The sequence below is a fragment of the Cryptomeria japonica genome, unplaced genomic scaffold (assembly GCF_030272615.1).
Source record: "Cryptomeria japonica unplaced genomic scaffold, Sugi_1.0 HiC_scaffold_196, whole genome shotgun sequence".
NCBI classification, from domain to species: Eukaryota; Viridiplantae; Streptophyta; class Pinopsida; order Cupressales; family Cupressaceae; genus Cryptomeria; species Cryptomeria japonica.
Window position 1 is genome coordinate 32,668 of NW_026729018.1, and position 8,775 is coordinate 41,442.

Consider the following 8,775-nt stretch of genomic DNA (forward strand, 5'->3'; position numbering starts at 1 on the left):
CAAAGGTGCTAAGTTGGGTGCGAGGTTGGGTGCGAGGGTGGGTGGGTGCCAAGGTGTGCTAGGTGGAAGCCCGGGTGGGTCGGCATCCCATGGGTGTCGAGTTGGGTGCCTGATGGGTGCTTCTTGTCAAGTTTTAGTCGTCGGGACTCATTTCGAGCCTTAGAGGTCGTTTCTTGTCCGGTTGCCCTGTCTTCGACCTGGGAACCCAATTTTGGTCCTCGGGTCCCATTTTTTTTTGTCTCGCATCCCACTTTTGGCCTGTGGCCTTTTCGGGGTCGATTCTCGTTTTGGGCATCAGAGCATGTTTCTTCTCCTAAAACCCAATATTTGTTTATTAAGTCTCGGAACACATTTTTGTTCTCGTGGACCCATCATGGGTCTTGGAACGCATTTGTGGTCCTTGGGTCCCATTTTGCATCCCGAAACTTGTGTTTTGGTGCTTGATCCCTATTTTGGGTGCCCACCTTGCACCAAGTGCGCACCCGGGGCAAACCGAGCGCCTTGGTGCACCGGGGCAAGATCGAGCGTGCACCCGAGGCGCCCCAAACATGCACCAAGGTGCACTCGGCCCACATGTGAGCGCAGGTCGTTGCGCCCGAGGTGGTGTGTGGGCACCGCGTTGCAGACGGGACACTGCACGCACACGACGCCCCCTCCAGGTGCACGCACGTAGGCCGGGCCGGGTGCACACCCGACGCCCTAGCAAGGTGCGCGCACCCGGGCAGGGCTCACACTTGGCGAACGGGGCGCACTTCGCGAGGGAGGGTGTGCACCTCGACGGGGGTGGGTGGCCGGGGTGGATTCGCACGTGGGTCGCGGTTTGCTAAGTACACACTGCGACAAGCTCATAACGGGTGCGATCATACCAGCGTTAGTGCACCGGATCCCATCAGAACTCCGCAGTTAAGCGCGCTTGGGCCGGAGTAGTACTGGGATGGGTGACCTCCCGGGAAGTCCCGGTGTTGCACCCTTTTTTAGTTTTTCGCCGGGCGTCGCAATGCTATTTGAATAAACCTTTTGCCCGTTTGCGTTCTCGTCGGGGCCGGGCCGGGCCGGGGTGCGCTGCCCGCACTACCGCGCGCGCGGGGGCGACACCGAGCGCGCACCCGAGGCGCCCCGAGCACACAGGCCACGGTGCAACCCGGGCGTTGTGCGCGCACCCCGGTGCGCCCGAGGTGCTGCGCGCGCACCCAGGTGAAATCGGTGTGCACCTCGGCCAGTGCGCGCTCGGTCGAGTCGCGCACGTTGGCCAAGGTGCACGGTGATGTTTCTTACTCTAAGGTTCCGCACCAGACGCCCGGGACAGGTGAGCGAAGCTGGGCGGGGCCGGGTGCGCGGCCGGGGCAGGTGCACGCAGCTGGAGAGAGCTTTGGAGCACACTTCGGAGCGCACCAATGATGCGCTCCATTCAAAAGTTTCCTGAAAAGGCAAAAAAAGTTGAGATTATAGAATTTCCCACTTGAGAGATTGTAAAAAAAAAAAATTTAAAATGAAGGAAACGCGGGTGCCAAGGTGTGCGCAGCCCAGCCAAGGTGTGCGCACCAAGGCGCCCACCCTGGCGAAGGTGCACGCAAGGTGCGCACCCGAGGCAAACCGGACAATTAACCCAACTTTCGACTTCGCGCGCACCTTGGAGCGCACTTCGGAGCGCTCCTTGGTGCGCACCAATCTTGGGCACCTCGGAGTGCACCATGGCGCCCACCAAGGTGCGCACCCGGGGCAAACCGAGCTCCGACTTCGTGCGCACCTTGGAGCGCACGAAAGGTGCGCACCATGGCGCCCACCAAGGTGCGCAGCCCAGCCAAGGCGTGCGCATCAAGGTGCGCACCCTGGCGAAGGTGCGCACCCGGGGCAAACCGAGCTCCGACTTCGTGCGCACCTTGGAGCGCACAAAAGGTGCGCAACCCAGCCAAGGTGTGCGCACCCCGGTCAAACCGAGCTCCGAATCGTGCGCACCAGAGGTGCACGCCATCGTGCGCACCTTGGAGCACACTTCGGAGCCCTCCTTGGTGCGCGCCGATGTTGCGCACCTCGGAGCGCACCCGGGGAAAACAATGCAATTAACCCGACTTTCGACTTCGTGGGCACCTCGGAGCGCTCTCGGGTTCGCACCTCGGAGCACACCGAGGTGCGCACCTTTGATGCGCTGCCTTCACCAATTTCCAGAAAAGGCAAGAAAACATTGAGAAGGTGTGCGCACCGAGGTGCCCACCCTGGCGAAGGTGCACGCGAGGTGCGCACCCGGGGCAAACCGGGCTCCGACTTCGTGCACGCCGCACCTTGGAGCACACTTCGGAGCGCTCCTTGGTGCGCACCAGGGCGCGCAACCCAGCCGAGGTGCCCACCCCGGCGAAGGTGCACGCGAGGTGCGCACCCGGGGCAAACCGGGCTCCGACTTCGTGCACGCCATGGTGCCCACCGCGGCGAAGGTGCACGCGAGGTGCGCACCCGGGGCAAACCGGGCTCCGACTTCGTGCACGCCGCACCTTGGAGCACACTTCGGAGCGCTCCTTGGTGCGCACCATGGTGCCCACCAGGGCGCGCAACCCCGCCGAAGGTGCACGCGAGGTGCGCACCCGGGGCAAACCGGGCTCCGACTTCGTGCACGCCGCACCTTGGAGCACACTTCGGAGCGCTCCTTGGTGCGCACCATGGTGCCCACCAGGGCGCGCAACCCCGCCGAAGGTGCACGCGAGGTGCGCACCCGGGGCAAACCGGGCTCCGACTTCGTGCACGCCATGGTGCGCACCGCGGCGAAGGTGCGCACCCGGGGCAAACCGGGCTCCGACTTCGTGCACGCCGCACCTTGGAGCACACTTCGGAGCGCTCCTTGGTGCGCACCAGGGCGCGCAACCCAGCCGAGGTGCCCACCCCGGCGAAGGTGCACGCGAGGTGCGTACCCGGGGCAAACCGGGCTCCGACTTCGTGCACGCCGCACCTTGGAGCACACTTCGGAGCGCTCCTTGGTGCGCACCATGGTGCCCACCAGGCCGCGCAACCCAGCCAAGGTGTGCGCACCAAGGTGCACGCGAGGTGCGCACCCGGGGCAAACCGGGGTCCGACTTCGTGCACGCCGCACCTTGGAGCACACATCGGGGCGCTCCCGGGTTCGCACCGGCGTTGCGCACCGTGGTGGGCACCTCGGAGCACACCAAGGTGGGCAGCGAGGTGCGCACCTTTGATGCGATGCCTTCACTAATTTCCATAAAAGGCAAAAAAAAAACGAGATTTTAAAATTTCCGTTTTGAAAGATAGTGAGAAAAAGGGAATGCTGGTGCCATCTTGAGCCCGCCCTGGTGCGCAGCCCAGCCAAGGTGTGCGCACCAAGGTGCCCACCCTGGCGAAGGTGCGCGCCCGGGCAATTAACCCAACTTCCAACTTCGCGCGCGCCAGGGTGGGAGCGCACCCAACAACCGGGCCTGGGAAGAGCCAATGCGAGAAACCCCACCAAACGCTCTGACAAAAAAAGAGGGGGCGCTCCAGTAACCCCGCTTCGGAGCGCACCCTGGGCAAACCCAGCCAAGGTGCCCACCCCGGCCAAGGTGCAGGCGAGGTGCGCACCCGGGGCAAACCGGGCTCCGACAACGTGCACGCCGCACCTTGGAGCACACTTCGTAGCGCTCCCGGGTGCGCACCTCAGAGCACACCAAGGTGGGCAGCGAGGTGCGCACCTTTGATGCGCTGCCTTCACTAATTTCCAGAAAAGGCAAAAAAAAAAGGAGATTTTAAAATTTCCGTTTTGAAAGATAGTGAAAAAAACGGAACGCGCGTGCCATCTTGAGCCCGCCCTGGTGCGCAGCCCAGGTAAGGTGCCCACCCTGGCAAAGGTGCGCACCCGGGCAATTAACCCTACTTCCGACTTCGTGCGCGCCAGGGTGGCAACCGGGCCTCGGAAGAGCCAATGCGAGAAACCCCACCAAACGCTCCGACAAAAAAAGAGGCGGCGCTCCAATAACCCCGCTTCGGAGCGCAGCCGGGGCAAACCCAGCCAAGGTGCCCACCCCGACGAAGGTGCACGCGAGGTGCGCACCCGGGGCAAACCGGGCTCCGACAACGTGCACGCAGCACCTTGGAGCACACTTCGAAGCACTCCCGGGTGCCCACCGGCGTTGCGCACCGTGGTGGGCAGCGAGGTGCGCACCTTTGATGCGCTGCCTTCACTAATTTCCAGAAAAAGGCAAAAAAAAATGAGATTTTAAAATTTCCGTTTTGAAAGATAGTGAAAAAAAAGGAACGCGGGTGCCATCTTGAGCCCGCCCTGGTGCGCAGCCCAGGCAAGGCATGCGCACCAAGGTGCCCACCCGAGGTGCACACCCGGGGCAAACCGGGCTCCGACTTCGTGCAGGCCGCACCTTGGAGCACACTTCGGAGCGCTCCTTGGTGCGCACCATGGTGCCCACCAGGGCGCGCAACCCAGCCAAGGTCTGCACACTAAGGTGCCCACCCCGGCGAAGGTGCACGCGAGGTGCGCACCCGGGGCAAACCGGGCTCCGACTTCGTGCACGCCATGGTGCCCACCGCGGCGAAGGTGCACGCGAGGTGCGCACCCGGGGCAAACCGGGCTCCGACTTCGTGCACGCCGCACCTTGGAGCACACTTCGGAGCGCTCCTTGGTGCGCACCATGGTGCCCACCAGGGCGCGCAACCCAGCCAAGGTGTGCGCACCAAGGTGCACGCGAGGTGCGCACCCGGGGCAAACCGGGGTCCGACTTCGTGCACGCCGCACCTTGGAGCACACATCGGAGCGCTCCCAGGTTCGCACCAGCGTTGCGCACCTTTGATGCGCTGCCTTCACTAATTTCCAGAAAAGGCAAAAAAAAACGATATTTTAAAATTTCCGTTCTGAAAGATAGTGAAAAAAACGGAACGCGGGTGCCATCTTGAGCCCTTCCTGGTGCGCAGCCCAGGCAAGTTGTGCGCACCAAGGTGCCCACCCTGGCGGAGGTGCGCGCCCGGGGCAAACCGGGCTCCGACTTCGTGCACTGCATGGTGCCCACCAAGGCGCGCAACCCAGCCAAGGTGCCCACCGCAGCGAAGGTGCACGCGAGGTGCACACCCGGGGCAAACCGGGCTCCGACTTCGTGCACGCCGCACCTTGGAGCACACTTCAGAGCGCTCCTTGGTGCGCACCAGGGCGCGCAACCCAGCCGAGGTGCCCACCCCGGCGAAGGTGCACGCGAGGTGCGCACCCGGGGCAAACCGGGCTCCGACTTCGTGCACGCCATGGTGCCCACCGCGGCGAAGGTGCGCACCCGGGGCAAACCGGGCTCCGACTTCGTGCACGCCGCACCTTGGAGCACACTTCGGAGCGCTCCTTGGTGCGCACCATGGTGCCCACCAGGCCGCGCAACCCAGCCAAGGTGTGCGCACCAAGGTGCACGCGAGGTGCGCACCCGGGGCAAACCGGGGTCCGACTTCGTGCACGCCGCACCTTGGAGCACACATCGGGGCGCTCCCGGGTTCGCACCGGCGTTGCGCACCGTGGTGGGCACCTCGGAGCACACCAAGGTGGGCAGCGAGGTGCGCACCTTTGATGCGATGCCTTCACTAATTTCCATAAAAGGCAAAAAAAAAATGAGATTTTAAAATTTCCGTTTTGAAAGATAGTGAGAAAAAGGGAATGCTGGTGCCATCTTGAGCCCGCCCTGGTGCGCAGCCCAGCCAAGGTTTGCGCACCAAGGTGCCCACCCTGGCGAAGGTGCGCGCCCGGGCAATTAACCCAACTTCCAACTTCGCGCGCGCCAGGGTGGGAGCGCACCCAACAACCGGGCCTGGGAAGAGCCAATGCGAGAAACCCCACCAAACTCTCTGACAAAAAAAGAGGGGGCGCTCCAGTAACCCCGCTTCGGAGCGCACCCTGGGCAAACCCAGCCAAGGTGCCCACCCCGGCCAAGGTGCAGGCGAGGTGCGCACCCGGGGCAAACCGGGCTCCGACAACGTGCACGCCGCACCTTGGAGCACACTTCGTAGCGCTCCCGGGTGCGCACCTCAGAGCACACCAAGGTGGGCAGCGAGGTGCGCACCTTTGATGCGCTGCCTTCACTAATTTCCAGAAAAGGCAAAAAAAAAAGGAGATTTTAAAATTTCCGTTTTGAAAGATAGTGAAAAAAACGGAACGCGCGTGCCATCTTGAGCCCGCCCTGGTGCGCAGCCCAGGTAAGGTGCCACCCTGGCAAAGGTGCGCACCCGGGCAATTAACCCTACTTCCGACTTCGTGCGCGCCAGGGTGGCAACCGGGCCTCGGAAGAGCCAATGCGAGAAACCCCACCAAACGCTCCGACAAAAAAAGAGGCGGCGCTCCAATAACCCCGCTTCGGAGCGCAGCCGGGGCAAACCAAGCCAAGGTGCCCACCCCGACGAAGGTGCACGCGAGGTGCGCACCCGGGGCAAACCGGGCTCCGACAACGTGCACGCAGCACCTTGGAGCACACTTCGAAGCACTCCCGGGTGCCCACCGGCGTTGCGCACCGTGGTGGGCAGCGAGGTGCGCACCTTTGATGCGCTGCCTTCACTAATTTCCAGAAAAAGGCAAAAAAAAATGAGATTTTAAAATTTCCGTTTTGAAAGATAGTGAAAAAAAAGGAACGCGGGTGCCATCTTGAGCCCGCCCTGGTGCGCAGCCCAGGCAAGGCATGCGCACCAAGGTGCCCACCCGAGGTGCACACCCGGGGCAAACCGGGCTCCGACTTCGTGCAGGCCGCACCTTGGAGCACACTTCGGAGCGCTCCTTGGTGCGCACCATGGTGCCCACCAGGGCGCACCCGAGGCAAACCGGGCTCCGACTTCGTGCACGCCGCACCTTGGAGCACACATCGGAGCGCTCCCAGGTTCGCACCAGCGTTGCGCACCTTTGATGCGCTGCCTTCACTAATTTCCAGAAAAGGCAAAAAAAAACGATATTTTAAAATTTCCGTTCTGAAAGATAGTGAAAAAAACGGAACGCGGGTGCCATCTTGAGCCCTTCCTGATGCGCAGCCCAGGCAAGTTGTGCGCACCAAGGTGCCCACCCTGGCGGAGGTGCGCGCCCGGGGCAAACCGGGCTCCGACTTCGTGCACTGCATGGTGCCCACCAAGGCGCGCAACCCAGCCAAGGTGCCCACCGCAGCGAAGGTGCACGCGAGGTGCGCACCCGAGGTGCACACCCGGGGCAAACCGGGCTCCGACTTCGTGCACGCCGCACCTTGGAGCACACTTCAGAGCGCTCCTTGGTACGCACCAGGGCGCGCAACCCAGCCAAGGTGCTCACCCCGGCGAAGGTGCACGCGAGGTGCGCACCCGGGGCAAACCGGGCTCGGACTTCGTGCACGCCGCACCTTGGAGCACACATCGGAGCGCTCCCGGGTTCGCACCAGCATTGCGCACCTTTGATGCGCTGCCTTCACTAATTTCCAGAAAAGGCAAAAAAAAGAAAAAAATGAGATTTTAAAATTTCCGTTTTGAAAGATAGTGAAAAAAACGGAACGCGGGTGCCATCTTGAGCCCGCCCTGGTGTGCAGCCCAGGCAAGTTGTGCGCACCAAGGCACCCACCCTGGCCAAGGTGGGTCACGGGGTGGGTCCTAGGGTGGGTAACGGGGTGGGTACTAAGGTGCGTGCCAAGGTGGGTCATAGGGTGGGTGCCAAGGTGGGCACCAGGGTGGGTGTGCACCAACCCTAGCCAGGGTAGGTCACGGGGTGGTTGTCGGGGTGGGCGTCAAGGAGCCAAGGTGGGTGGCAAGTAGCCAAGTTGCGTGCCAAGGTGGGTGTCGGGGTGGGTGCCAAGGATCCAAGGTGGGTGCCAAGGAACCAAGGTGGGTGTCTGGGTGGGTGCCGAGGTGGGAGCCAGGGTGGGTCCCAAGGTGAGTGCAAAGGTGGGTGCCAGGGTCAAGGTGAGTGCCAATGTGGGTTCCAAGGTGCCAGGGTCAGGGTGAGTGCCAATGTGGGTTCAAAGGTGCTAAGTTGGGTGCGAGGTTGGGTGCGAGGGTGGGTGGGTGCCAAGGTGTGCTAGGTGGAAGCCCGGGTGGGTCGGCATCCCATGGGTGTCGAGTTGGGTGCCTGATGGGTGCTTCTTGTCAAGTTTTAGTCGTCGGGACTCATTTCGAGCCTTAGAGGTCGTTTCTTGTCCGGTTGCCCTGTCTTCGACCTGGGAACCCAATTTTGGTCCTCGGGTCCCATTTTTTTTTGTCTCGCATCCCACTTTTGGCCTGTGGCCTTTTCGGGGTCGATTCTCGTTTTGGGCATCAGAGCATGTTTCTTCTCCTAAAACCCAATATTTGTTTATTAAGTCTCGGAACACATTTTTGTTCTCGTGGACCCATCATGGGTCTTGGAACGCATTTGTGGTCCTTGGGTCCCATTTTGCATCCCGAAACTTGTGTTTTGGTGCTTGATCCCTATTTTGGGTGCCCACCTTGCACCAAGTGCGCACCCGGGGCAAACCGAGCGCCTTGGTGCACCGGGGCAAGATCGAGCGTGCACCCGAGGCGCCCCGAACATGCACCAAGGTGCACTCGGCCCACATGTGAGCGCAGGTCGTTGCGCCCGAGGTGGTGTGTGGGCACCGCGTTGCAGACGGGACACTGCACGCACACGACGCCCCCTCCAGGTGCACGCACGTAGGCCGGGCCGGGTGCACACCCGACGCCCTAGCAAGGTGCGCGCACCCGGGCAGGGCTCACACTTGGCGAACGGGGCGCACTTCGCGAGGGAGGGTGTGCACCTCGACGGGGGTGGGTGGCCGGGGTGGATTCGCACGTGGGTCGCGGTTTGCTAAGTACACACTGCGACAAGCTCATACC

The 8,775-nt window shown here is 62.5% G+C and overlaps 1 non-coding gene across 1 annotated transcript; it reads left to right on the plus strand.

The window, feature by feature from the left end:
- Nucleotides 1–852: 852 nt before the first annotated feature.
- LOC131868169 (5S ribosomal RNA) lies at nt 853–971 on the plus strand. The gene has a single exon (XR_009366660.1). It is a non-coding gene; the product is annotated as a 5S ribosomal RNA (ribosomal RNA).
- The last annotated feature ends 7,804 nt before the right edge of the window (nt 972–8,775 follow it).